This window comes from Ambystoma mexicanum, chromosome 1p, assembly GCF_040938575.1.
Source record: "Ambystoma mexicanum isolate Mex_15411 chromosome 1p, UKY_AmexF1_1, whole genome shotgun sequence".
Lineage (NCBI taxonomy): Eukaryota > Metazoa > Chordata > Amphibia > Caudata > Ambystomatidae > Ambystoma > Ambystoma mexicanum.
The window spans coordinates 137207038-137234131 of NC_090921.1; the positions used below are offsets into that span (position 1 = coordinate 137207038).

The 27094-nt window shown below is 45.3% G+C and overlaps 1 long non-coding RNA gene across 1 annotated transcript in view; it reads right to left on the reverse strand.

Moving 5' to 3' along the window:
- LOC138567132 (uncharacterized) overlaps positions 1-27094 on the reverse strand; it is a 307846-nt gene that overhangs the window by 3744 nt on the left and 277008 nt on the right. The gene's annotated exons all lie outside the window — the stretch shown is intronic.

Consider the following 27094-nt stretch of genomic DNA (forward strand, 5'->3'; position numbering starts at 1 on the left):
GGAGTTTCCAGGCCCAATTCCCACTTATCAATCAACTTAAACGAGGAAATGGTCTGATCTTTTGGGAGTTTCCTGAATAACGCTTCGCTGATGAAGTTTCTCACATTATTCAAGCATACTCTGGCGAGGACATGCTTTCCCCCTCATTTACCTGACTGGGGAGGAACAGCTGTTCGCCCTTTTTCTAAATTCCAGCCATGCTTTAAGCTGGTTTTTCATCACCTTTTATCATGGGATTTGAGTTATCTTGAAATTGTGGAATAGTATAACATTTCAGGGTATATCCTTCCAGTGTGGAATGCCACTTAAAACTAGGAAGAAGGTTGATTTTCAAGAATAGAAAAGGGTGCCCATCACCAGTTTGTTCTCCTACAGCAATTACAGTTATGCCGTAGACTTGATAGTTCCTAAAGTGGAACTCAATTTTGTCAGACCGCTGCTCAACCATATGGCATGTGCCATTTAAGCTTACATAGTTGATGCTCTGTATTCATTTTATTGGCCGGTTAGTCTGTGACCACAGGGCCTTTGTCACAGTCTATTAGGTGTGACAACCTCCAAAGGAGGTTGTTCCCTAGGAGACAGGGTGATGACTATAACCAGATGTTTCACCTTGTGTCGCCCAATTTTGATCTCCAGATCCGCACTCCCATCGACAGAAATGTTATTTCTGTTGAAGTTCTGGAGTTGTCCAGGAAGAGGTGTGAGGGGAAGTAGGGGACTCTCCCGCCTTCCTGAATTGATTTGATCAAATATCTTTTTGGATAGGAGGGTGGCTTGGGATCCTGTGTCCACCAGCGCTGAAAAGGCACACTGGCCTTGTACCTTGACAGGGGCATAAAACATGCCTTCTTTCTCCTTAAGGGGGCAAAGGAAATGTGCATTTTGGGTCAGCTGGTCAGGTACATTTTTTATTTTGAACACCAACACTGTGTGATCTTGGCCAGTTTTCTGTGTCGGAGTTCTGGAATCTGTAAACAAAATTTGACATCCTGAGGTTTGGGGGATTTGGGAATCCCCTTTTTCCCCTGATTCTGTGCTGTTGCCCTTTTCCTGGAGACAGTCACTTGAACCGGTTTGGGGGGAGGACCCCTCATGGATTTCAGAATCATCGGGGTGACAATTTTGGGTTTCAGGGATTTTTGATTCTGGGTCCGTCCCCATACTTACCCAGTCTAAGTTAGGGACTTTTGGGACCCATTTTTATTTGGGACGAATCCCTCCGTCCTTGAAAGAGAAGACTTTCTTTCCAGAATCCTCCAGGGATTCTTCCCCTTCAAACTGGAAGACACAGACTTCCTCCACAAAATGGGTCTTCTAGCATCCCCTTCCTCCTGAGCCTCCTCCTCTGCTAAGCCCTCAACATGCGGCTCAGGTCTTGGGTCAAGCTCTGGACCTGGTGCTCTAGTTGTGACAGCATCTCTGGTTGATATGGGGGTGTGGGATCAAATCCATGTGGCTCCCAGGAAGGGTAACTGTCCCTTCTCCCCGAGTAGCTTGGGTATTGAGGGTTTCCCTGGTAGGCCTCCATTCTTGGTCTCCCTTCTCCCTGATTTGGTGGTCTAGAATCCTGAAAGCGGAGAGAGAGGGGGATTATTCTGGCAGTTGGGATTTGGAGGGTACCTAGGGAAGAAACTTAAATTGGAGGGTGGAATATTGCTGCCCTCCTGAGGGAAGTTTTGTGAGAAATTTGGTGGAAGTTGGAAGGAAAATGTTCTCGGGCCGTACTTACCTAGTTGGATCTCCCCCCTTGAGCCGGGGGAGTCTAGTACCCTAAGATGGGTCTGTTCCCCTTGTACATTGGGCTAATGTAGGTGGCACATTTGTGGGGTACCCTGCCTGGCTACCACCCACTTGGGACTGGTCAGAGGGTCTTCTCTGCCTCTCAGTTGGTTTGATAGCGGGAGGTGTATTTTGCGCCCCCCCCCATTTCTAGGTCCAAAATGGGGGTATTCTTCACCTTGGGAGCAGCATGGGTTTTGGCTGGTTTGGGATTTTTATGGGAATTTTTATTTTCCACAGGCTTTTGGACTTCATCGATACGGGTAGCCTGTTCTATTACCCAGTCCAGGGTCCTTTCATCATGGAAGTCCCTAACCAGTGATGTCATTATGTACTTAGGGAGGGCATGAAAATAGGTATTAATTAATTCCCCACTGTTTGTGCGCACCCGTTTAGCGGTTTGGGCAAAACGCCTGCTTCAATTCTTGTACAAAGTCTCTTGGTGCCTGATCCTCTCCGCACTGCAGGTTGTAGGACGCCTTGCGAGCCTCTTGGGAGTTCCAGTGCACGGAGAAGTGTTTCAAGATGGCTGCCTTGGAGGTAGACCATCTTGAATGATTTTTATCCTCCAGCCCAGCAAAGAAGCTTGAGAATTCTGGGGAGAATATCCACTTGGCAAACTATATGGAATTATAGTCATTTTTGGTGCCAAATGATGTCATCATCTGGTCATACACTCCAGATGCTCCCAGACGAGTATTTGACATTTTTGTAGTAAAGGGTCATGAAGTTTCTAATGGCTCTTATTTGTCGAATAGGGTCTTTTTTGATTGGCACCCTTCTGTTTCCGCTGCACCTGAGTCCATTCGCCCTCAGTGCTGCTACTATTTGTGTTCCCGTCCTTATCGTCTAGGTTCTAGGCCCTCCCTGATTCTTTGAGACTGGGAGTCTCTCCCTGAATGACGGGATCTAGTCTCCTCTCCCCAGCTGTATTGTGGGCTCTCTGGGTCACTTCCCTTAGGCTCCCTTTTTCGCACAGGGGAGTACTCATCTGACTCCTCCTTTCTTCCGGGGTTGGTGGAGAACTCCCCCAACCCCTGAATCAGTGGAGGTTTTCAGAATGCTCTTTTGGGGCCTAAACCCTGACTCTTCTTTATCTGCAAAGTGTACCAGATGGTCTCTTTGTAACCTATGTCTCTACCAGTGTAGCTCCCTGATCTTGTCTTCACAGGAGTCCTCCTGCTCAGATGTGTTTGCCAACATATGTATATATTTATTTTTTTAATTGTGATTTAGTCATAAAAATCAAAATCATGACTTTTAACACAATATTATTAAAGAAAAAAAGGAAAGAAACAACTCACAATAATTAATAGAAGAACAAGTTACTTCTTACCTGGTAACGTTCTTTCGATGGGATGTTCCTCCGACGTATTCCTTATCTTGATAGATAATCTCCAGCTTGGTGGCCAAGGAGAAATGTTCTCAGTAGAGGGCACTGCGTCGACGTCCCTCGAGCCGATGTCCCTAGACAGCCTCTGTATCAGCGCCGACGTCATCATGCGTATAAATAGACTCGCGCAGCGTCTGTTACTCAGTTCCGTTTTGATGTTTAACAGTTGCTTTACATGAATTGGTTATTGACCCTGAAGGAGCGTAAGCTGTAACCACAAGGGAAGTTTTACTGAGGGGATGGATGGGAGGGGCGATAAGGAATACGTCGGAGGAACATCCCATCGAAAGAACATTACCAGGTAAGAAGTAACTTGTTCTTCGAAGGGATTGTGTCCTCCGACGTATTCCTTATCTTGATAGACTCCCATAGCAGTGGTGTGTAACTGGAGGTGGGAGTAAAATTGCCATGTTTCCCTTCAATAATGAACAGAGTGCAACAAAACCTTGCCAAATCTAGTCTCTTGGCTAGAGGAGGAATCCAGGTTGTAAAATTTTGTGAAGGTAGGTGCAGACGACCATGTGGCAGCCGCACATATGTCTCGAATCAGTACCCCTCTTTGGAGGGCCGAAGAGGCTGCGATACCCCTGGTTGAAGGAGCCCTAAGATTTTGAGGAGGCTCTTTCCCTGCCAGTTTGTAACATTCCAGAATGGCCAAAATAATCCATCTGGAAATGGTCTGTTTTGTTATCGGTAATCCCAATTTGTGCCCTGAGTAACCTACGAACAGTTGGTCTGCTTGCCTAATCCTAGCAAGTCTGCTGATGTAAAAGCTCAAAGCCCGTCTTGGGTTCAGCCTATGTAGCCTTTCTTCCTCTTTCCCCGGATGGGGAGGGGGATAGAATGAAGGTAAGGTCATCTTCTGAGTGATGTGGAATTCAGAAACTACCTTTGGGAGGAAATTAGGCTTCACTTGTAGGACAACTTTGTCTTTATGAAAAATTGTATGAGGGGGGTTACAAGATAGAGCTTGTAATTCGCTCACCCTCCTAGCAGATGCCAATGCCACTAATAAGACAGTTTTAAGGGTGAGAAATCTTAGCGAACAAGAGTGGAATGGTTCAAAAGGAGTACCCATCAGGAAATTTAAGACTAAATGTAAGTCCCATAAGGGAACTTGGAAAGGTCTTGCAGGATAGACATTGGTTAATTCCTTCAGAAATTGTATTACTAAGGGTAACTTGAAATACGATGGTCCCTCTGCAGTGCGCTTGAAGATCGATAGCGCTGCAAGATAGCCCTTGATAGTGCCAACCTGAAGGCCCGAATTTGCCAAATAGAGTAGAAAAGATAACACTGTTGGTGTAACACATGAAAAGGGATCGATATTCTTTTCTCTACACCAGCTGCAAAATTTGTTCCAACGGCAGTGGTATAAAGTCTTTGTTGCTGGCCTTCTGGCCGAAAGCAACACCTCCATGACGTCATCTGGGAGGTCCCAATCCTTGTATCTCAACCTTTCAGATACCAAGCGTGAAGGTTGAGGGTTCTGATGTCTGGATGGAGAACCTGACCTCCCTTCTGTGAGAGAAGATTCTCCTTGAGTGGAAGACGAATTGGAGGGCAGATTGACATGTCCAGAAGGTCCGGGTACCACGTTCTCCTGGCCCAGTCCGGGGCAATTAGGATCATGGCTTTCCGGAACCTTCTCAACCTCCTGATCATTTGAGGAATGACAGGGACGGGAGGAAACGTGTACAGAAGTGGAAACTCCCAGTCCACTACGAACGCGTCCCCTAGAGCTCCTCTCGGGGCAAATTCCCTTGAACAAAACTGATCACACTTCCTGTTGATGCTGGTGGCGAACAAATCCACTTGAGGGGTTCCCCAATGGGTGAAGATCTGTTGAAGGACTTCCTGAGCTAGTTCCCACTCGTGGGAGACTGTACTCTGCCTGCTCAGAGCGTCTTCTGTCAAGTTTTTCTCTCCGGCTAAGTGAACTACCGACAGAGAGATTCCTTCTTGGATTGGTCAAAACCAGAGCTGCATCGCCTCTCTGCACAGAGGCAGTGATCCTACGCCTCCTCTTTTGTTGAGGTAGTGCATGGCCACTGTGTTGTCCGTCATTATCAGGACATTTTTCCACTGTACAGATGGCAGAAAAGCCTTCAGCGCTAGTCTGATTGCTCTTAGCTCTAACAGGTTGATATGTAGTGTGGACTCCGATGGAGACCAACGACCGTTGGTCAAGTCGTTGGCATGAGCTCCCCACCCCGTGAGTGAGGCATCTGTGACTACTGTTATCTCCGGCCATGGTTGCCAAAACAGTTCTCCTTTCAAGATGTTCTCTGAATAGGCCCACCACTGAAGGTCGTGGGCTACCTTGTCCGGAATCCGGAGGAGGTCTGACATTCTCCCTGAGAATTGTGACCACTGACTTCTCAGTGCCCACTGAAGAGATCTCATTCTCAGGCGAGCCTCTGGCACAAGGAAGATGCAGGATTCCATGAGGCCTAGCAACCTCAAAAAGTCGAAGGCTGGGAGACGTTGGGCATTTTGAAACTTGGTGACTATCTGCAGAATATCTTGAGCCCTCACCTCTGGTGGCGAGGCTTTTCCCAGGGAAGTGTCCAGGAACGCTCCAATGAACTGGAGTCTCTGTGATGGTATCATCTGTGACATCTTTAAATTGAGGGAGAAGCCCAGTTTGTGAAGGAAGTGGCAGGCATAATCTAGCTGGATAAGAGCTTGTTCCGGAGATACAGCTCTGATCAGGCAATCGTCCAGGTAGGGGTAGACGTGAATCCCTTCCCTCATTAGACTTGCAGCCACTACCGACATTAGTTTCGTGAATAGCCTCTGGGAGGAGGTCAGCCCAAATGGCAGAACTCGAAATTGATAATGAGAGCCGCCAATTGCGAACCTCAGGTATTTCCTGTGTTTAAGATGGATTGGCACATGGAAATAAGCATCCTGAAGGTCCAGAGATACCAGCCAGTCCTGGAGCTGGAGGGCCTGAAGGATCTGAGAGAGTTACCATCTTGAATTCGTCCTTCCTGAGGAACTTGTTCAATTCTCGTAAATCCAAGATAGGTCTCAGTCCTCCATCCTTCTTCACTATTAGGAAGTAGGGGGAGTACCAGCCCTTGTTCCTCTCCGCTACAGGTACCGGTTCTATGGCACCTTTCTCCAGCAGGTCTACAATTTCCTGCAAGAGGAGCGGATCTGGAACTTTCCGAGAGCTGTTCCCTGGTGGATGACTCTGAGGAATGCGTAGAAAAGGCAGGCAGTAACCTTGGGCAACTGTCTCCAATGCCCAAGCATCTGACGTAATAGCCTGCCATTCCGTCAGATGTTGAGTTAGCCTGCCCCTTAGTCGTGTCTTGTGAGGCGAGTCCTCAGAGTGATTTAGAGGCGGCTGATGCAGATGCCGAGGGTAAAGAGGCACCTGCTGCTGCTGCGGCTTTTGTATTTTTACCCCGTCCACCTCGGGTGAATCTTTTTTGACCTCTTTGAACCGACTGTCCTCTGCCTTTTCCGAATGCGGAATAAAAGCGAAAGGACTTAACTCTCCAAGAGGTTCCTGAGGGGCGATATGGCGTTTGACGGATTGCAGCTCCCAGGGATTTTGCTGCTGCTTTGGATGTCTGTAACTTTTCTAGGCTGTCATTCGCCTTCTTACCAAACAAAGAAGAGCCGTCAAAGGGCATATTTAAAAGTCTGCCTTGTACATCTGAAGCAAACCCAGACTTTCGCAACCACACAAATCTGCGGGTTGTAGTACTTGCCCTACTGATACTGTCGGCAGAATCAATGCCAGTTTGAAGGGATTCGCACATTGCGTCTTTACCATCCTTAATGATGTTTAGAAACGCTTCCCTTTCTTCTCCCTCTGGGAGGCAGTCAGCCACTGATGAAGCACACTCCCAAAGTGTATGGCTGAACCTTGCGAGCGTACAAGTAGCGTTAATAGATTTCAACGCCATGCTACATGCAGAAAAGACTTTCTTAGCCATAGAGCCGTATCTTTTGTCATCCCTGTCCTGTGGAACAGTAGGGTGTGACGATCTACTGCCTGAACAAACAGACTCTCTGGAGTTGGATGTTTAGACAAAAAGTCAGGGTCAGTAGCAGATACCCTATATTTGGCTGATAACTTCTTGTTAACTGCAGGGATAACCTCAGGAGTTTCCCAGTTAGCCAATATGTTTCTTTGTAATGCAGCGTGACATGGAACCACAGGATCCTCCTGTGTGCCTTTAACTAAAATGTCTGTAAGGTCATCCTGTTGGAATGCAGGTGAAGATGTAGACCAACCCATGAATTCTATAATCCTTGCCATTAAAATTCTGTAAGGGGTCTCGGCCTGTTCCCCTGGGTCTGGTTTGGCAAATTCTATTTCTGGGGAAGTATCTAACCCACTTGCCTCATGTAAGGATTCTCGAAGATCCTTTAACATATTTTCCTCAGAGGTAAATTCCTCTGGTTCAGGTGTTGTAGTTCTCTGCAACCCAAAGAGTCTTTCTTGATCCGAATCCTCACCTTCTTCATAAATTGAAAACAAAGGTCTGAAATGATCAGACCTTGGAAATGGCTTAAATCCCATTTCCAGAGCAGAAGGGGCCAAATTTGTCATAATTGGCTGAGAAAACGTCAACATCGTCGACGCGGACGTTAAAGGCTTCGAAAACACCGAAAAAGGTGTTGAGAAGATCGGAAGAGGCCTCAAAGAGCTCGAGAGGATCGTAATCCTACTCGAGTTTGTCAATGACATTCTCGAAGTCGTGTTAGAGGCCCTGGGTATGATCACTGGCTGCGAGGTAGTGACGGCCGTGGGTTTGTTCTTTTTCGGCGTCGACGTCGGCATCGAAGACGGCATTGATTCGATCGACCTATGCGTCGATGAGCCCTTCGATAATGGCGTCGATGACGCAGATTTCTGCGTCAAAGGGACTTTCGCCGATGGCGTCGATGGCACAGTGCCTTTGCTCGAGGGTTTGTGACGCTCTCGAGTAGTTTCTTTCGCCGGGCGCAACGACTCACGCCGTTTCGATTTTTCGGGTCTTTCACCCAGGGTATCACTCTCAGCTGTCTTCGAGGGGGTCGAGGCCGCTTTCTCGAAGACGCTAAGCATTCTTTTACGGAATTCCTCCCACTCAGCCTGAGAGCGATGTTTTGTGGCGCAGGTGACTCTTTCCGGGGAAACAGAAGAAGACGAGGAAAGGGATCTTCGACGTCTCTTACTCGAATGCTTGGATCTCGAAGAGTGGTGGGAACTGCTTCGAGACCTAGAAAGAGAATGTTTCCTGTGTCGGCGAGGAGACGAATGTCTCGACTCTGCCGAGGAAACATTCGAAGGAGTCTTAACTGTCTTACCTCTCTCAAGCTTCCCCTTACGCTCCTTCAAGGCTTTCGCCGTCATGGACATGCAGTCCTCGCACTCCGAACATTGGTGCTCCGATCCCAGGCACCACAAACAGATCCTGTGAGGATCTGTCAACGACATTTTCATTCCACAGTCTCGACATTTTTTGAAGCCGGACCGTGGAGTCGTCGGTTCGGATGAGGAAGCCATCGAGCAAGAGTTGGTATTCTCGAGGAATAATGAAGAATATATCTGACTATATCTGACTAACGAACTGAGCAACGCGATTCTGAGGCACACGGAGCGCGGAAAAATGGAACTGAGCAACGGACGTTACGCGAGTCTATTTATACGCATGATGACGTCGAGGGACATCGGCTCGAGGGATTTCGACGCGCAGCGCCCTCTACAGAAAAAAGATTTCCGAGGCCAGCAAGCTGGAGATGATCTATCAAGATAAGGAATACGTTGCAGGACACAATCCCTTCGAAAAGTAAATAGAGATAGGAAAATAAAACAAGTTCATAAAATCTTAAGGTAACACAATCCTAAAATCGAAGTAAAAGACAAGAACAGTCTATCATAACTCTTAAGTTCATCTCCGTTTTTCTAGACCTCATTGCCAATCAGATTTAAATCTTAAAAGTAAAACTACCTCAACCGTGAGAAACATTTTGCTTCCTGAAACAAGTCCTTGCCAAAACAGGTGTATCTAAGATTCACACATCATGAGCGAATCTTTGAAATCTTTTCACTCTGATTCCAATTTCCTGAACATTCAGAGAAAAGATGACAAGCTGTTTGTCTTACCATTGCATCACATTTGTCGCAGATATCTGATGGATATTTTTCTTTCATTCTGATATGCAAGATTTCCAAGGTCAATAGGAGATTTAATCTGAGTCTCAAGAATTCCATTCTAACCCCTTGATTCGTGGATTTCTTTAGATAAGAGGCCAAGAAGGATCTAGTTTTATCTGTCAGTGTAAATAACGAGAAAACTTTGGCAGCTCTCATTTTTCCTATCGTTCTTATCCAATCCATACGCTCCAGTGATTCCTTTGTTTTCATTGGATTGTGAATCAGGACATCAATTGTATTATGACATGCAACTAATATATCATTACATTTTGACCTCAATATATTCAAGAAACGATTGTTCATACTAATCACTAACAATGCAACTTCCTCATATAATGATGATTTTGGAGGCACTAGAATTAACCTATACATGGAGACCCACTTCCATTCCATCATTGCCAGCAAAGATGTTAAACCCAATTCATATCTTAACCATGCAAAGGGTATACAGTTGTGGAGTGCGAGGGTTCTTCTCCAGATTTTACCTTCAATCTTGTCCCTATCTATATCAAAAGCCTGATAATTACATTCTAAACCGAAGACAATAGTAGGGATCACTTTTCCAACATAGAATTTCAATACAGGGAGAATAGAGAATTTACAGTATTGAGCACCAATTCTCTTCATTTGGGCACTCATATTCATTCATTTCAGATCAATTGCTGAGAGAAGAGGGGCCTTGGTCAAAAAGGCAGTAATCCGAGATCCAAAATAGGTCACTTCTTTAATAATAGGGATTACCAGATTATCCATTTGCCAAGTATAACATTTGCTTATTCTTAATGGGTGTTTAAAGATGATAATTTTTTATTTACTTGGATTTATTTTCAAATCATGTTCTAAGGCATAACCAGAAAGAGCCATTATTAGTCGCTGCAGGCCGACTTGAATATGGTCCAGGACCACAATAGCGTCGGCATATGCCAACCTATCAGGCTTGTCAGAGTCTTTTAAGGCTTCCCTTCCTTCTTCCTCACCTGAGGTATCCGTAGGGTAGTCTTGTGCCACCGACCTTCTTCCTGGACGTCTTCGAGCTGGATCCTTGCCGTCTTTCTTGCCTTCCTTTCTTTGACGTAAGTAGGTGCGAGCTTCCAGGGATGCCACGCTGTCGGGTGATTGGGGAACCGAACAGCGGGAACTCCCGGGAGCCGGCTCCTGAGCAGGGAAAAAGCCTCAACGGCAGAAAAAACCCTGCGATGAGAGTCCAGAACAGGAGGATGTCCGAGGTGGTGTCTTGGGATGTTGAGGATGATCGGAGTAACCAACTTGGAGAGCTGAGAGTGACGGATGAACAATAGGGGAGTAATCCCAGGTAAGCAGAAACCTCCAGAGAAGGCGAGGATGAGGAGAATACACCAGGAGAGAAAGCAGGGTTATCCAGAGGAAAGAAGAGGAGCACACAGGACCAAAGAATGGTAAAGCCAAGGCGCCAATGAGGGAGAGACCAAAGGAGCCAATCTGAGAGGAGGGATCACAGAGAGACCGGTCAGGGTACCGGTAAGCGAGCAAGCGGGAAATAACAAAAGAAAGTCCAATGGAGGGGGGTCTAGCCAGAACGCGGGGGTAAACAGTGTAACCTTCGAGCCGGAAGAAGCAGAGAAGGTGCAACGCGAAGAAACGCTGCTCGAGTCCGACACTAAATAACATCGGCGGCCATCTTGGAAAAACACTAGAGCGGTGCTTCCCAACGGCCGTCGAACGTAATGGCACCTGTCAATGGCGTCTCCACAAATCCCAGAAGCGCCGCCCGACAGGAATCATGACACAACCAGTTGATTTTAATCTTCCCAGCTTTCGGAGAAACCAGACCAATCTCTCTAAACCATTGAAACAGATCCGATAAATACAGAATTAACAAAATAGTTGCTAACAAACACCTTTGAAGTACTCCTCTTACAATATTAATTGACCCAGAGAAGTTCCCAGCTCTTGACATTCTGACTCTAAGGGAAGATCTTTGATGGAGTTCTATTAGAATAGCCAGTAGGTAGTCTGGCAGGCCACAATTTTTCAATTTCCTCCATAATCGGTTTCTGTTTATAGTATCGAAAGCCTGGGAGAGATCTACCCAGGCTCCGAAGAGAGGTAATCCTCCCTTTACCAGGGAGTCTATACTAACACAGCTTAGGATGAGAGCATTTAAGGAGGTAGATAGTTCTCTCCTAAAGCTTGTTTGTTGTTTGGGAATTATTCCTTTAGAGTCAGCCCATTTCTCCATCTCATCTAATATGAGTCCTGAGAAGATTTTGCCATCCGCATCTAGTAATGAAATTGGGCGGTAGTTACAGGCAGCCAAAAGATCACCTTTTTAATAAATCGGGATTATGATTGAGTTTCTCCACGACTCTGGAATTGTTTTGGTGGTAATTATGTTGTCAAACAAGATTTTAGGCACTCTCGCCTATACGGGCGGATTTATCTAAAAGGTTGCATTGCTAAGACCGTTTGCGTCTGCTGCCCTTGATGCAGATGATTTTTTTTTTATCAAGGCCTCAATATCTTCACTTACAAAATCTAATGACCATTCTGAATTTATTTTGATTTTTAATTTATAACTATCTGATGGGCCATAGACTTTATAGAAATGATCCACCCAAGCCTTTTCCTCGATTATAGTAGCTTGAGAGATACTGGGTGGACTATTCATTGAACTAATAATGGTCCGAAATGTCCTTGAGTTTCTCAGGGAGATGGCTTTCAACATTTCCTCACCCTTTGTCTGACGTATCATGAACCTATGGGATCTCACCCAATTTCTATAGGTATTATTTAAGAGTCTGATTTGGTCTTCACAGTCTTTTGTACTTCTAGTTGATTTTTTTATTAGAAGTTTTTGGGATCTTTTCTGCCTTTTCTACTCATGAATTTGGATATCAAAAAAATGTTTATGATTCCTAGCTAATTTTGAGCTACGGTTTGTTGGAGGATTTAAGCTCCATAGGAAATCAATAAAACAACTTGGTTTACAGTATTTTCTCAATTGTTGGTCAGTTAAATCTTTGATAACATTATCCAAATTATTTGTGAGAGGGTGACCTCCTCTTTCAAACCTCACTAACCAATTGCCAGCCGTATTTGCATAATCTCTTGTGTATAATAAGGTATCAAATGATTATATCCAAAACTGAGGGTAGTCTCCGGCATTGCATGGTCATTTACGTTTCCATCTGTCAGGGGAAATTTAATACATTTGTCAAAAATTCCATCTGAGACAAAGATATAGTCAATCGTCTAGAAAGACGATTGTCTTCGCCAAGTAGGGGCACAGGGGATGTCTACCTCGACGTTGCAATTTAACATTCTCAAATTCCGTTCCGACATAAAATTGCACCATGTATACCCATTTCTAGAATTGGATTTGTATACAGAGGTCAACAATTTGGATGTTATGCATTGGGAGTTAAAATCTCCCATTATTATTAACTCATCTAAAGGATACTGTGAGGAGTAATCTACAATGAGGTCTGAGAGATTTTGCAGAAAATTCATTAACGGGATTGTCAGAGGATTCCAATAGATAGTGACTATTATCCAGTCTAAACCAATCATATTCTCTCAAGTATGTGCCCACACCATAAAAATACCCTGAATAACATTGGATAGTAATATTGAGCTAAAAAATATCTAATTTTTACACGCAATCAATAGACCCCCGATAGGTCGACCCCTGCCACAGTAGTTGGCAGACAGTGGATACACAGAGAAACCATCAATACCCAAATCTTCAGTTACCCAAGTTTCCTGAAACGATATGAGATCAAAGTTTTGGAAGATATAGGATTTTCTAGTGTTCTTAGAAAAAGAGCTGTATCCTCTTGTATTCCAGGATAGGATTCCTAAATCATGATTGACTAAAGTTTCGGTTCCCGGATACCCCATTTAAGAAAAACTTGGGATATAATTTCTGGAACCATTTCTCACATATTTGGGGGGCCACGGAAGCATTGTCAATATTAGGCCGCGAGTGAGGTGGCACGTGATTTACTGAATTGGGAGATGATTTATCTATTTGAGGGCATTCTCTTGATATCAAGAAACCCCTCTTCAGCCATTGTTCTTTGGCCCCAAGAATTGTTCCCAGAGCCAATCTTGACTTCATTAATAGTTCAGCAATATTCGTGTTAGGTTTGACTGGAAAGCTCACTCGATCAATGTCAATTGTAGAAAAATACTTTAGTTCAGACATTTGCTTCATCTCTGCTAAAATTCTTGGTCGATTCAAAGCATATGTTGTGTTTTGTCAACAAAGTTTCTTGACAGAAATAGTTTCAAACTGAGAACCCCATCCTGGATGTTGTTATTTGGTTGTTGATGCACATAGGTCTCGATTGCCATTGTTTGTTTCAAGAAGGAGTCAGTCTTTCGTGATTTATCGAATTCTGCCTTGTTACTATAATTATCCAGAGGAGAATTTTCTCTACTCATGATATTTCTGTCGATCATCTCCCGCTTGATTGCTCATATCAGCTTGTGGGGTTTTTTCTTTTTCCTGTAGTTCGAGACCCACGGACCCCGTGCTCTTTAAGGTTTTTGCTTTCATGAAAATAGGGGCAATTTTCCACTTCAAAAATATTGGTGCAGTCTTCCTTGGAGGGTGAATTATATCTGTTTGGTTTCCCACTGTAGACTTTATCACTTCCGGTGTATTAGCTGGAATTTCCTTAATAGTTTAATTCTCTGCCAGACTCTTTTTTTTTTTTTGCCCCACCCTGGATTTAAACCTTTCATCTTCTCTTTTCTTATATTCGTTGGATTTTGCCTCCATCATATAGTCATTTACAGCAGATTTAAATGCCACCAAGTTTGAATTATTTGTCTCTATATCCTTTGTAAGCTCGAGTAGAATCCCTGAGTGGTGTTAAACTTCTTGTTCCACATTTTCGAACACTTTTACCAGGAAGCTCAACCCAGAGTTCAGGGCCACTATTGTGGGGGGCCCAATTCCTGTGCTTTACTTCTATCTAGTGCTGTCTCCCCTGGTATTAAACAATTATTGATCTGTTGAGTTTGCGATAAACTACGGTTCTCGCCCTCCATATCTTCCCACATTTCGGGCACAACATTAAGCTCATACGAAGAGTCTACAGGGAAAGGGTTCTCCTCTATCTCCATATCCACCACAGAGATATGAGCATTACTGATGGTTTGTTCTATCTGCGTACCCAGTTGTTGAAATCTTATTGGTTCATTTCTGGTTGCTGAGGACGCATTTCTTCAGGTTGACATAATGGGCCCAGCGGGAAGTGATCTCCAATGGTATTCTTCATTGTTGTAGTGGTAAGAGTAGTTTAGAATTGCACTCAAAGAGTCCCTTAAACCCTGATCGACTGGGGTGGACTCCCTGACTTCTTTTGAGATCATCCTTTGAGAGTCTCTCAAACCTGAACTACTCAGCTTTTGGGAATCTGTCTGTCATGAAACCACGCTACTGCCCCCTCTGGACATCCTGGTCTGTACGTCAACGTACCAGAATTACCTCACATACCCCTCAACATGGCAGACACCGGATATGCGGTCTAGTTTCTAGGTAGCGCTACTCAGCTAGATAAGCGCCCCGTCCCTGCAGTACGACGTGTGTCAATGCTCGCAGTTCCGAGTTCTGGTTGCTGTTCCTAGTGTTCTCCTACCTTGGAATCTCTGCCTAGCGATTGCTTCCTGTGCATCCTCCCTGGACTGTTTGACCACGGCCGCACCTGCAGCCTTCCGCGGTCCCTCCTTCCTGGACTTCGTGTTTCGCAGTCTACCCCGGATCGCTTACTTCTTCATTCCTGGGCTTTCTGCTACCGCGGTGCCTCCGGACCGCCGCTATTCCTCCCTGGGCTTATTCATCCACAAACTTTTGCGCTGACTCTAACCGTCTCCTCTCCTTCATAGGAACACCTTCTATGCTGTGAACATCTGAATCATCAACGACGAAGTGGCGTCAGAAGAAGCCTGCCCTTACCATCACGAGACCCGCACTTCCAAGAAAAGTGGGCACACTGAGTCAACAAAGAAGAAACACTCCAAATCTTCACAGGTGAGCCCACAAGCAGGTCGTGATAGTCGTAACAGTGAAAGTTGTGACAGTTTGACACGCCTACCACTTGACAAGAGGCCAGAGATGGATCCTACTGTACAGGATCCTTTGCGAGGAATGCAAGAATTCTCTACAGAGGTACAAAACCTGAAAGCGGAAAACGCTGCCCTGAAACAATTGGTTCTATACCGGGATTCTGCATATCAGGACAGCGCCTCAACGGGTGGTGTAGTAGATAAATACGATGATTCCCCTAAGATGCTCCGTTCCTTTCTGGATTCATGTCTGGTTCATTTCACCTTTAAGCCCTATTAGTTCTCCACCCCCAGAGCCAAGGTGGGATTTGTCATAGCCCATCTTACTGGCAATGCCCTAGCCTGGGCTACTCCACTGGTTTCCTCAGGAGATGCCTTACTGGACAATTATGATGGGTTCATTAAGGCCTTTAGGGAGATGTTCGACCACCCAGACCAGGTTTATACTGCTCAAGAAAGATTGCTGGAATTCCAACAAGGTTCCCAGCATATGTTATCCTATGTTATCGATTTAAGCAGCTCACAAAAGAAGCTGACTGGTCTACTGAGGCATGCTTTACTTTGTTCCGTCGTGGTCTGAATGAGGAAGTAAAGGACGACCTGGCCAGGATAGCACGTCCCGGATCATTCCAGGCTCTTATGGATTTATCCTTGCAAATTGATTTCCGAATACAAGAGAGAAAGGCGGAAAAGAAAAAGACCCGAAGCTCTCCTCCCAAGATGTCTCCCTTCGCTCCTACTTCCAGGGAAAACCCTCCTTCTGCTGAGCCAGAACCTATGCAACTGGGGTCTATGAGAGGCCCTTTGTCAGCCCAAGAAGGAAACCGCAGATTTGACAGTGGTCTATGTATGTATTGTGCCTCGGACAAACACTTAGTCAGGAATTGTCCCATAGCACCTCCAAGATATTCGGGAAACGCCAGCTCCCGAGCCTGAATGGAGCCCAGCTTCGGGAGATCAAAGACTGCTCCACCCCTCAAATCCTTCATCCATCATCGAGATGTAACCTGGTGGTCCTTCGGGTAACCCTGACCTCCTCTATCGGAGCAACACATTCAGTTATAGCCCTGATGGACTGTGGAGCTATGGGCATGTTTATGGATGACGATTGGGCATCAAAGCATAACCTTCCAAGAGAATCCAAGGAGTTTATACAGGCAGTCAAAGGAATCGATGGCTTCCCTTTGTCTTCTGGACCCAACAAACCATGGGCATTGTACTTTCCATCCACAACCATCAAGAAACCATACGATTTGACATCAGAAAAGCCGCTCACTATCCAGTGGTCATGGGCATGCCATGGTTAACAAAACACAATCCATACATTAATTGGACCGCCAGTTCCTTGTTTCTGGGCTCAGAGATTTGTTTATCACATTGCCTTACACAAGACACCAGACCAGTTATATCCATGGAAAGCAAAGAAGTTAACCATTTCCTTACTGTTTCCAATGTCAATCAAGTACCAGACATCTATCAGCAGTTCTCGGATGTCTTCTCAGCTATCGTACAATCTCTACCTCCACATAGACCTGAAGACTGTGCCATTGATACCGAGGAGAACGCTATAATGTCCTTCGGCAGGATGCTTATCCTATCTGAACCCGAAAAAAAGGCCCTACGAGACTACTTGTACACCAACCTGGCTAACGGTACCATCCGCCCATCCAAGTCCCCCGCAGGGGCTTCTCTGTTTTGTGTACCGAAGAAAGACACCAAGGAATTGCAACCCTGTTTGGACTATAGGGGTCTAAATCAATGTACCCGGAAACACCCTTTGGGCACTTTGAGTATCTAATTATGCCTTTTGGTCTTGCCAATGCCCCAGCTGTTTTTCAACGTTTTATGGATCGGGTCTTTTCAGACATGCTGTTCCTCTTTGTAATCGTATATCTGGATGACATCCTGGTATATTCCAGCAACCCAATATTACATCAAGAACACGTCTCTGCTGTTTTACAAAGGCTAAGGGAACATCGCTTGCAAGCCAAACCCGAAAAATACATATTTCATGTCTCTACGGTACGTCACCTGGGACTTGTCTTAAGTCTTCAAGGGGTGGCTATGGATCCAAACAAGGTTGAAGCTATCACTTCCTGGCCCGTTCCAGGTTCCGTTAAACAAATACAATCCTTCCTGGGCCTTGCGAATTTCTATAGAAAATTCATACCTTCTTTTTCAGCTATAATACAACGTGACATTTCAAGACACTTTTTGGTGGAAACAGATGCCTCAGAATATGCCATTGGTGCGGTTTTAAAACAAAAAGCCGACGATGGTCTTGAACATCCTGCAGCTTATCTGTCCCGAACCTTGCTTCCTTGCAAGACACACTATTCAGTCCTGGAAAAGGAATTACTAGCCATTTGCCAAGCCTTCAAGGAGTGGCGCCACCTCCTCCTGGGTGTCACTCACCCTGTGCAGGTACGGACGGATCACAGAAACCTAAAAGTCCTCCAGTCCATGGAGATAGAAATCCAGAAATAGTGGACAAGCACGATGGGCCTTCTTTTTTGCCCAATACCAGTTCCACATCTTACATATTCCAGGAACCTCAAATGTCATCGCAGATGCCTTATCCAGATTTCCTGACTATCCAACACAAGAATTTCACGACCTGCCCAAGATGGTTCCCAACACTGTGTTCATCGCCCAGGCTAGTGACATCCTGGAATATCAAGAGAGAAACCACACATTCAGACGTATGGACGGATTTCCAGGAACGCAATTCGTGGGCCCTGAAATATAAAGATGGCTTCCTTTTCCGAGGCTCCCAACTAGTGATTCCTTCCCAGACCTTAAAGGAACAGGTAATACATCTGTGTCATGATACCTTCCACTCCGGACATCGTGGAGTCAGTTGTACCCTCCTTTCGATTCAAAGAAACTTCTGGTGGCCTAAGATGGCTAAGGACGTTCAAGCATATATTCGGACATGTACTATACGTTACCAAAACAAAACAGATAGCAGAAAACCAGCAGGACTACTCCTCCAACCGGATCCTCCTTCTCGACCCTGGGAAGTCATAGCAACGGATCTCATAGTAGATTTATCCCTCTCCAGGAGACATACAGTCATAATGGTGACTATTGATCTATTTTCACACATGGCCCATTTTACACAGTTAGTGAAATTACCTTCTGCTCCCGAGATGGCTGGAATTTTTGTGAAACACATTTTTTGTCTACTTGGGCTCCCATCTAAGATCATCTCTGACCATGGACCCCAGTACATCTTGAGGTTTTGGAAACACCTCTGTAAAGCATTAGGCATTCAACGCGCTCTGTCATCGGGATATCATCCCCAGACCAATGGCATTACCGAAAGAGTCAATCAAACCCTTGAACAGCATCTGCGATGTTTCAACACCAAGGTACAGGACGACTGGTCTGTTTTGATCCCGGTTGCTGAATTTGCCTACAACAATTCTGAGCATTCAGCAATAAGGACTAGTCCCTATATCTGTAACCAAGGTTTTCATCCCTCAGTGCTCCCTTCTGTGTTGCCTTCACCTAGCCCTGTTCCCTCTGTTGATTCCTGGACTGCACAATTAGTTTCAGCCCATCAGGAGGCAAAGAACCATCTATCCAAGGCCAGGGATGACGTTAAGAGGTATGCAGATACCAAAAGACATTCTTCCCCGTCTTATACTGTAGGGGACAAGGTTTGGTTGTCCTCCCGTTATCTACCAAGACATTTGAGACCAACCAAGTTGGCACCCCGATACTACGGACCCTTCCCTGTATCCAAGATCATCAACCCGGTAGCCTATCAACTACATCTACCTACAACATGGAACAGGATTCATCATGTCTTTCATACCTCCTTGTTAAAACCCTATCATCAATCCACCAAATATACACCTCGCCCTCCTCCTCTGCTGGTCCAGGGACAAGTCGAATATGAAGTCTCCCGGATCTGTGATTCCAGATACAAAAGAGGACGCTTACAGTACTTGGTGGAATGGAAGGGATATCCGCCAAGTGATCGTACCTGGAACCAGTCTCCAACCTGAATGCACCAAGATTGGTCCAGCAATTGCATTGGTTACATCCTGGCAAGCCCGGGGGTTCGAGGCTTCGAAGGGGGAATACTGTCATGAAACCACCCTACTGCCCCCTTGGACATCCTAGTCTGTACGACAACATACCAGAATGACCTTGCATACCCCTCAACATGGCGGGCACCGGATCCGCGGTCTAGTTTCTGGGTAAGGCTACTCAACTAGATAAGCGCCCCGCGCCTGTGGTACGGCGCGTGTCAACGCTCGCAGTTCTGAGTCCCGGTTTCTGTTCCTAGTGTTCTCCTACCTTGGAAGCTCTGCCTAGCGATTCCTTCCTGTGCATCCTCCCTGGACGGTTTGACCGCGACAGCACCTGCAGCCTTCCACAGTCCCTCCTTCCTGGACTTCTTGTTTCACGGTCTTCCCCGGATCGCTTACCTCTTCATTCCTAGGATTTTTACTACTGCGGTGCCTCCGGACCGCCACTATTCCTTCCTGGGATCATTCATCCACAAACTTACGCGCTGACTCTGACCGTCTCCTCTCTTTCCTGGGAACACCGTCTACGTTGTGGATATCTGAATCATCACCGACGAAGTGGCGTCAGAAGAAGCCCGCCCTTACCTTCACGAGACCCGCACTTTCAAGAAGCGCGGGTAGACTGAGTCAACAAAGAAGAAACAATCCAAGTCTTCACAGGTGAACCCACAAGCAGGTTGTGATAGTCGTGACAGTGAAAGTTGTGACACTGTCAGAAAGACGCTCTGTGGGGGATAGAACCTGCCACCTCCTGATTTCTAAGGTCCAAAAGTGGGCCTGCCCACAAACGGGGTATTTTCAGAGAGGGCGGTTGATGGAGCTAGACCAGCTGTTCTAACTACTTCTCCCGAGACTGCACTCTGTAGATTATACAGCTTGGAAATTTTTCCTTCAAGTCACCACCAGTAGTGCATAGCTATTTTAGCCAAGCGTTGCGATACAAAATTCAATTTATCTGTCCCATAAACTTTTTTAATTCTGGAATACGCTGAGCGAACCAAAGGCAAAACCAGCCCACAGTCCTCGCTCAACGGTTTTTATGAAAATTTGAGCACTACGCTAGAAGAAACAAATGACCGATATCTTTCGGGTAGTCACTTTGAGTCAAAAGCTCATAAGAGCCTGCAGTCCCTGAATGACCATAAGCATTCTGTAGTACTCTGTAGTGGGAGGAATTCAGAGGCAGTCTTTCTTTGTGTCAAACAATATTTATTGTTTGTTTCCACCCCTTAGTAATCAAAAATAGAAACAAAGTTTCCCGTTGGCAACCCCAGTTGCGAGGTGAAACAGTTTCAAAGATTCAGAGATTGAAGCATGGGGAGGAAAAGTTTTCAAGGTGGCGTAGTAATGTCAGTTTACCTTAAAAGCGGGTGTGTCTTCCTTGTCACACTCGCCGGACTGCTTAGAGTGCAGACCACTCTGCAGCTCCACGGCCGCAGGGACTTTTAATAGAAAAACACCATGAACGATGTGCTCTGGCAGCTCCTCCTCTCACCAGTAAACACGGCAAACAGACTTCTCCCACTACTCAGACTGCAGACCACTCTGCAGCTCCACTCCACCAACATATTTTTGAACCTAAGCAATGATGCACGTCCATCAATCTCTGATGGGGCGGGCCTTCCGTCTCAGTCATGCTAGGCCTACTTAAGTCCAGCTGCCTCCTATTCTTCTGTTCTTGTGAACTTATAGGTAAGAAGTTAGCAGGGCCTTGTGCACATAAGGTGGTAAATCGGCTTGAGGCCCCTGGGACAGAGGACATCACACAGTGATCAGGGGTTGCCCTTCCATCCCCTAACAGTCCCGGGTTTTTCAATGCCTGATTAAAACTAGGACGCGCCTTCTCTAATTTATCTTTCTCTACCCCTATTTCTTGGCAGTATGCAGAGTCCTGAGCTTTGTGCTCTGCTATCAGGGCTTGACTGGGTTCTATGACCATACCTTGTGCTACTACTTTGCCCTGGAGTCCCCTATTCTCCTCACAAAGAGCCTCATTTTCTTTCTGTGTATCTTGTATTGTCTGGGACTGCTCAGACCATTCTTGTTGCAGGAGACTAATATCCTCCCTCTGCGCATTTTTGGTCTGTATTGTATGCTCTAGGTCACATTCTATCTGTCTCATCTGTCCCATTAATTTTTCATTCTCTACGTTTAGGTCAGTCAGTTCCTGAAAACGTGACTCGCCTTTCTCCAGGTCTGTCTTCAACTGGCATATTACCTGGCATACGCCATCTTTTTCCTCAAACAGTGTTCCATTCTGTTCACTGAGGTGATCTCTTTGCTGTTTCATAGCGCTCAACTTATGGCGCTCCCGGTCAAAATCTGTTTGGGAATGGACCTCTTTTTTAATACTCAACTGGTTATTCTGCGTTTCCAATTTCTTAATCTGATTTTTCAAAACGCACATGTTTTCTTCGCAGATTCTATTGTACGCCACTTGTTGATTGAATTTTAGCTTACTCTCTTTGAGGTTGTCAACCCCTTCTTGGCACTCCTTTTCTATTGCAGAGAATTAGGACTCTCACTCTAAATTAATTTGTTGCCGTGCGGCCAACTCATCCTTTAGCTGTTGAATGATGTCATCTAATGCTAACTCAATATTTTGGGTCTGTAGCACTTTCTCCTCTACCTGCCTTAACTCATTCTGTGTTTGATCTAAAAGCTCAGATTGATTTTGCACAGCGGCTACACTCTTCCGGTACCTTTCTTCCATAAATATCATGTAAAGTACATATATGCAGTGAGCTGGACCATTTTAATTTGCACATTTTTGTTGTTCTGCGTCATACAAAACTCTGTCAGGATTTACCACTGTCCTGCCATATTTATAGAGGTCACCTCTTGCATCATTCTATATTGCCAGGCTTCATGTTTTTGTTCTGCCCATTCCCCTCTAATAAACAATTTGGATAGGAGGTGCTACCTAGCCATGTTAATTTCCACGGTGCTCATTGTGAAGAGTGTTCTGTTTCTGCTCGGTTATCTATGCAAGTGCAAGATCTCCACCCTGCTCCTGTCTAGTTCTTGCTTACAATATTTTATTTTGAGACACAGCCCGGACACCTAGGGTACACATTTTTGGATGGCGCCTTTGCAATGCAACCCAGCTTTCTATCCACTAAAAGTAACAATACCTTCAATGGGTTAGTCTGCTTTGTTGCACTGTCACGGTTTATTACAAGGTGTGTTCCATAAACCCAGACAAGCCCCCACTTTGTCAAGGTTTATTAGACAGCAGACGCCAGCCAGGGAACTCGTTCTCCAACAGTGAATGTGGCGCACAATAAAACGCTTTTTATTTTAAGTATAGTACGGATTTTTTTGAGTAGGCCTCCAACCCGTCTCGCAACCAACCTCCACCAGCACCCTGTGTCACCATGGACTAGGAACAAGGCCGACGTGTATTAATAATATATTGATTAATTTATTATTCAATGTAAATTAGGATAATCAAAATACAACAACCACAAAATGCAATGTCCTATCTAGAATGGCCAAGTTGAAATAGACTGTTACACTTGCTTTTGTTTAAATGACAAAACAGGAAAATAACAATTCCACACAAAGCGATAGCACCTACAGTTAAGCACTCCCCGCTGCAACACTCACCCCTAAACATCAATTGCACTTGATTCCTTTGAATCGAAGGCAGTGGCAAGGAGTAGGAATACAGGGGGAAAATCAGTATTGGGGTGAATCCCACCACCACAATATGGGAAGCCAGCAAAGAAAGGGAAAATCTGCATTTGAAGCAAAATGGAAGAATGGGGTTTGGATTATTTCTCACAAATGCTAGGGGACATAATCGAAGAAAATCTGCACTGCTTACACTTAGGAGACAGCAAAGTTTTAGAGACTACTAATCAGCACACCAGGGAAAATAGAAATAAAGTACGAAAATCAATTTTTGGGAGAAAGCGAATGCAAAGGGAAAATACAGTGGCAAATGGAAATTCGTTTACACTGAGGTTTATAATGACAGGTAGGCTCTGGGAAAGAGGTTTAGCTCACAAAAATCAAATAGGTTTTGGTTGAGGCTGACAGATGCAAAGAGGAATGATGCTGGCAAATGAAAATTCGCTTAGCAGGGCATCATTTAAACACAGACAAATTCGTTTTTCAGCTCACAAGGGGATTGATTCTATTGAGCAACACTTTAATGACTATAATAATTAGCAAAACCACTGGGAAAAAGATTGTTGGTTTCGAGCTCCACCATCGCTATCCTGTGAAATTCCATGGGGGAATTAATTGATTTACTTACAAAAAATACTAAGGATTTACACAGACAAATAAGGGGTTTTTCAATGGAGATATGCTAACATACACAGGCAAGTAAGAGATTCTTCTATGGGGAGATGGTTGAACTACAGTGGCATTTGGGGATGAAATGGAGAAATATTCGATGCACTGCTACAAAAATGAAGGGCTTATGCAATTTAGGGTTGGGGCTATTGCTACTTACATAGCAAGCCTTTGTTTAAGTTTCAGGAAGGCCAGCTGCATCTCAGGACACTCTGGAAAGATAGGGCAGGGGTCTAGTCACTGCACTCTCAAAGATGGTAAGATTCAGCTGCCTTCTCTCCGTCCTCCTTTTTCTGTCTTCCCCGGATGTTGTGTGACTGTCCCGAGTCCTAGTACAGTCCCCCTTATATAGCAGAAATTACATCACTAATTTTACAATCTAGGGGAAGTACCCTGCAATCCCTGCCGCTAGAATTGGACAGTTACCCACGCTCTCGCTCCGCCCCCAGTCAGGATTGGTTTAGGGATTGGGAGCAACATCTGTCTTTTCAATTTGTCATCATACTTTGTTCTCCTTACAACTTTTTGGCAAAAACTAGTTATGCATCACAGCTTCATAATTGTACTAGCAACTGCCATACGAACCATATATTCTGTTTTCGCTGATCGTGGGGAATTAGATAAGCCGATCGCCAAATCTGTACGATGTAGCATGGCCATGTGTCATATTTTTGTTGTTTTCATAAAATATACAACAGTTATGAATATGTAAGTTATCAAGCATATTTCTAATTTCGCTTTCCACCTTTTCACCCATTTTCACAGTTGTAATATGTTCAGATCAGTCAGGAACCTAGTCTAACTGGCCATTACAGTTCCCAGAGTCACAGGTAGATGTATTTCATACCCCCAAACCCACCTGGAAATTACATGAACAATGACATAAACATGAAATTAATCCCCAGTCTGATTGCTGTGCAAAATGCCTAAAAATGAAATAGTCTTTTATATTAATGATGAGTATTTCTGTCAGCAAATGGGATGGCTGTTTCATCCCCTACAGCTATCTGTTCCCCTGGGTCAGCCTGTGACCATACATTTTTATGAGTCTCTCTGAAATGGGTGCAAGAAGGATTCACACCTTTTAGTCATGCTTCAGCCCAGGATGGCCTTCTCTTTAAGTCCCTGCTTTCCTGTCAGCAAGTCTGCAGAAAAGTGAATTGTGATGCCTTCAGCAGCACCAAATTGTATTACAGGGTTATTAGATGGGAGCTGCGACATCCAGCTGGATTGGGGCTTTTCATTGTGAAGTTTTTGCCCGAAGACAGAACAGGTTTTTCCTGAAGTAAGTGTCTCTTCAACTGTCACTGGAGGTTTGGGGGTGAAACATTTCTCATTGCTTTGGTCAACCCACACATCCTGTTCTGCTTTCCTGACATGTTTCTTTGAGCAGGGATATCTTTTTCCATTATGGCTTTTTAAAGCCGTTTTTATTTGCAAACACATGTGCAGGCCATTGTTGCTTCCAATGTTTAAAAGTCCTGCTTTCCATGTCACAGGATTCTTTGATTCTTCCTTCTTTTGTAAATTAAACTGCTGCTTGTCCATTGATAATGACAGGTAGGCCCCTTTCCCCGTGGTTCTTTAATTGTTCATGAACAACAAAAGAAAAAGCCAGACCGTTTTTGTTGCAGTGTTTCAATGGCTGCTATTCAAGTGAAAGGGACTTCTGTTTGGGGTCTTTAAATGCACTCCACAAGCAAGATCTCCATTACGTCCTCCGGGAGGTCCCAAACCTTCTATCTCAACCTCTCACAAACCATACGTGAAGGCTTGCGCATGTTGACCTCGGGATGGAGAACCCGACCATCCTATCGCGAGAGAAGGTCCTCTCTTTGTGGAAGACGTTTTGGAGGGCAGATGGACATGTCCAGAAAGTCTGAGTACCACCTCCTCCTGGCCCAATCCGGATCAATTAGGATGATAGATTTCCCGAATTTTCTGAACCTCCTGATCATGCGAGGAATGACGGGGACTGGAGGAAACGCATACAGAAGTGGAAACTCCCAGTCAACTACGAACACATCCCCTAGAGCTCCTCTTGGGGGAAATTGCCTGGAGCAGAACAGTTTGCACTTCGGGTTGACACTGGCCATGAACAGATCCACTTGAGCGGTTCCCCAAAGGGTGAAGATCTCTTGAATGACTTCCTGAGCTAGTTCCCACTCGTGGGAGACTGTGCTCTGCCTGCTCAGAGCATCCACCGCTGTCTTCTCCTCTCCGGCTAGGTAAACTGCTGATAGGGAGATTCCTTCTTGTATTGCCCAGAACCAGAGCTGCATTGCCTCTCTGCACAGTGGTAGTGATCCTACGCCTCCTCTCTTGTTGAGGAAGTACATGACCACTGTGTTGTCCGTCTTTATCAGGACATTCTTTCCCCGTACAGAGCGCAGAAAGCCTTCAGCACAAGTCTGACTGCTCTCAGCTCCAAAGTGTTGATATGTAGTTTGGACTCCGTTGGAGACCAACGACTGGTGATTGTCAGATTGTTGGTGTGGGATCCCCACCCCGTGAGTGAGGCGTCCATAATACCATTATCTTTGGCCATGGTTGCCAAGAAGGTTATCCCTTCAGAATGTTGTCCTCGCAGGCCCACCACAGGAAATCCTGTGCGACCCTGTTTGGAACCTGAAGTAGGTCTGACATGTTACTCGAGAATTCAGCCCATTGTGTCCTGAGAGACAACTGAAGGGATCTCATTCTCAGGCGAGCCTCTGGCACCAGGAAAATGCAGGATGCCATTAGGCCGAGCAACCTCAAGAAGTCAAAGGCCGGGAGACGCCGTGCACTCTGAAATTTGGTGACCATCTGCAGAATGTGTTGAGCCCTCACCTCGGGTGGGGAGATTTTTCCCAAGGATGTATCCAGTAAAGCCCCGATCAATTGGTGCTTTTGAGATGATATCATATGGGACTTCTTGTAATTGAGGGAGAAGCCCAGTTTGTGAAGAGAGGGGCAGGTTATGCTGAGATGATGCAGGACTTGTTCAGGAGAATGTGTCCTGATCAGCCAATCGTCCAGGTAGGGGTAGACATGAATCCCCCCCTCTCCTGAGAATAGTTGCCACCACTGCCATCAGTTTGGTGATTACCCTCTGAGAAGAGGTCAGCCCGAATGGCAGAACACGAAACTGATAATGAGAACCGCCAATGGCGAACCTCAGGTACTTTCTGTGCTTGAGATAGATTGGCACATGAAAATAAGCATCCTGAAGGTCCAATTACACCATCCAATCGTGGAGCTGGAGGGCCTGAAGGAACTGATAAAGTGTGACCATCTTGAACTTGTCTTTCCTGAGGAACTTCTTCACGTATCTCAAGTCCAAGATGGGTCTCAGTCATCTGTCCTTCT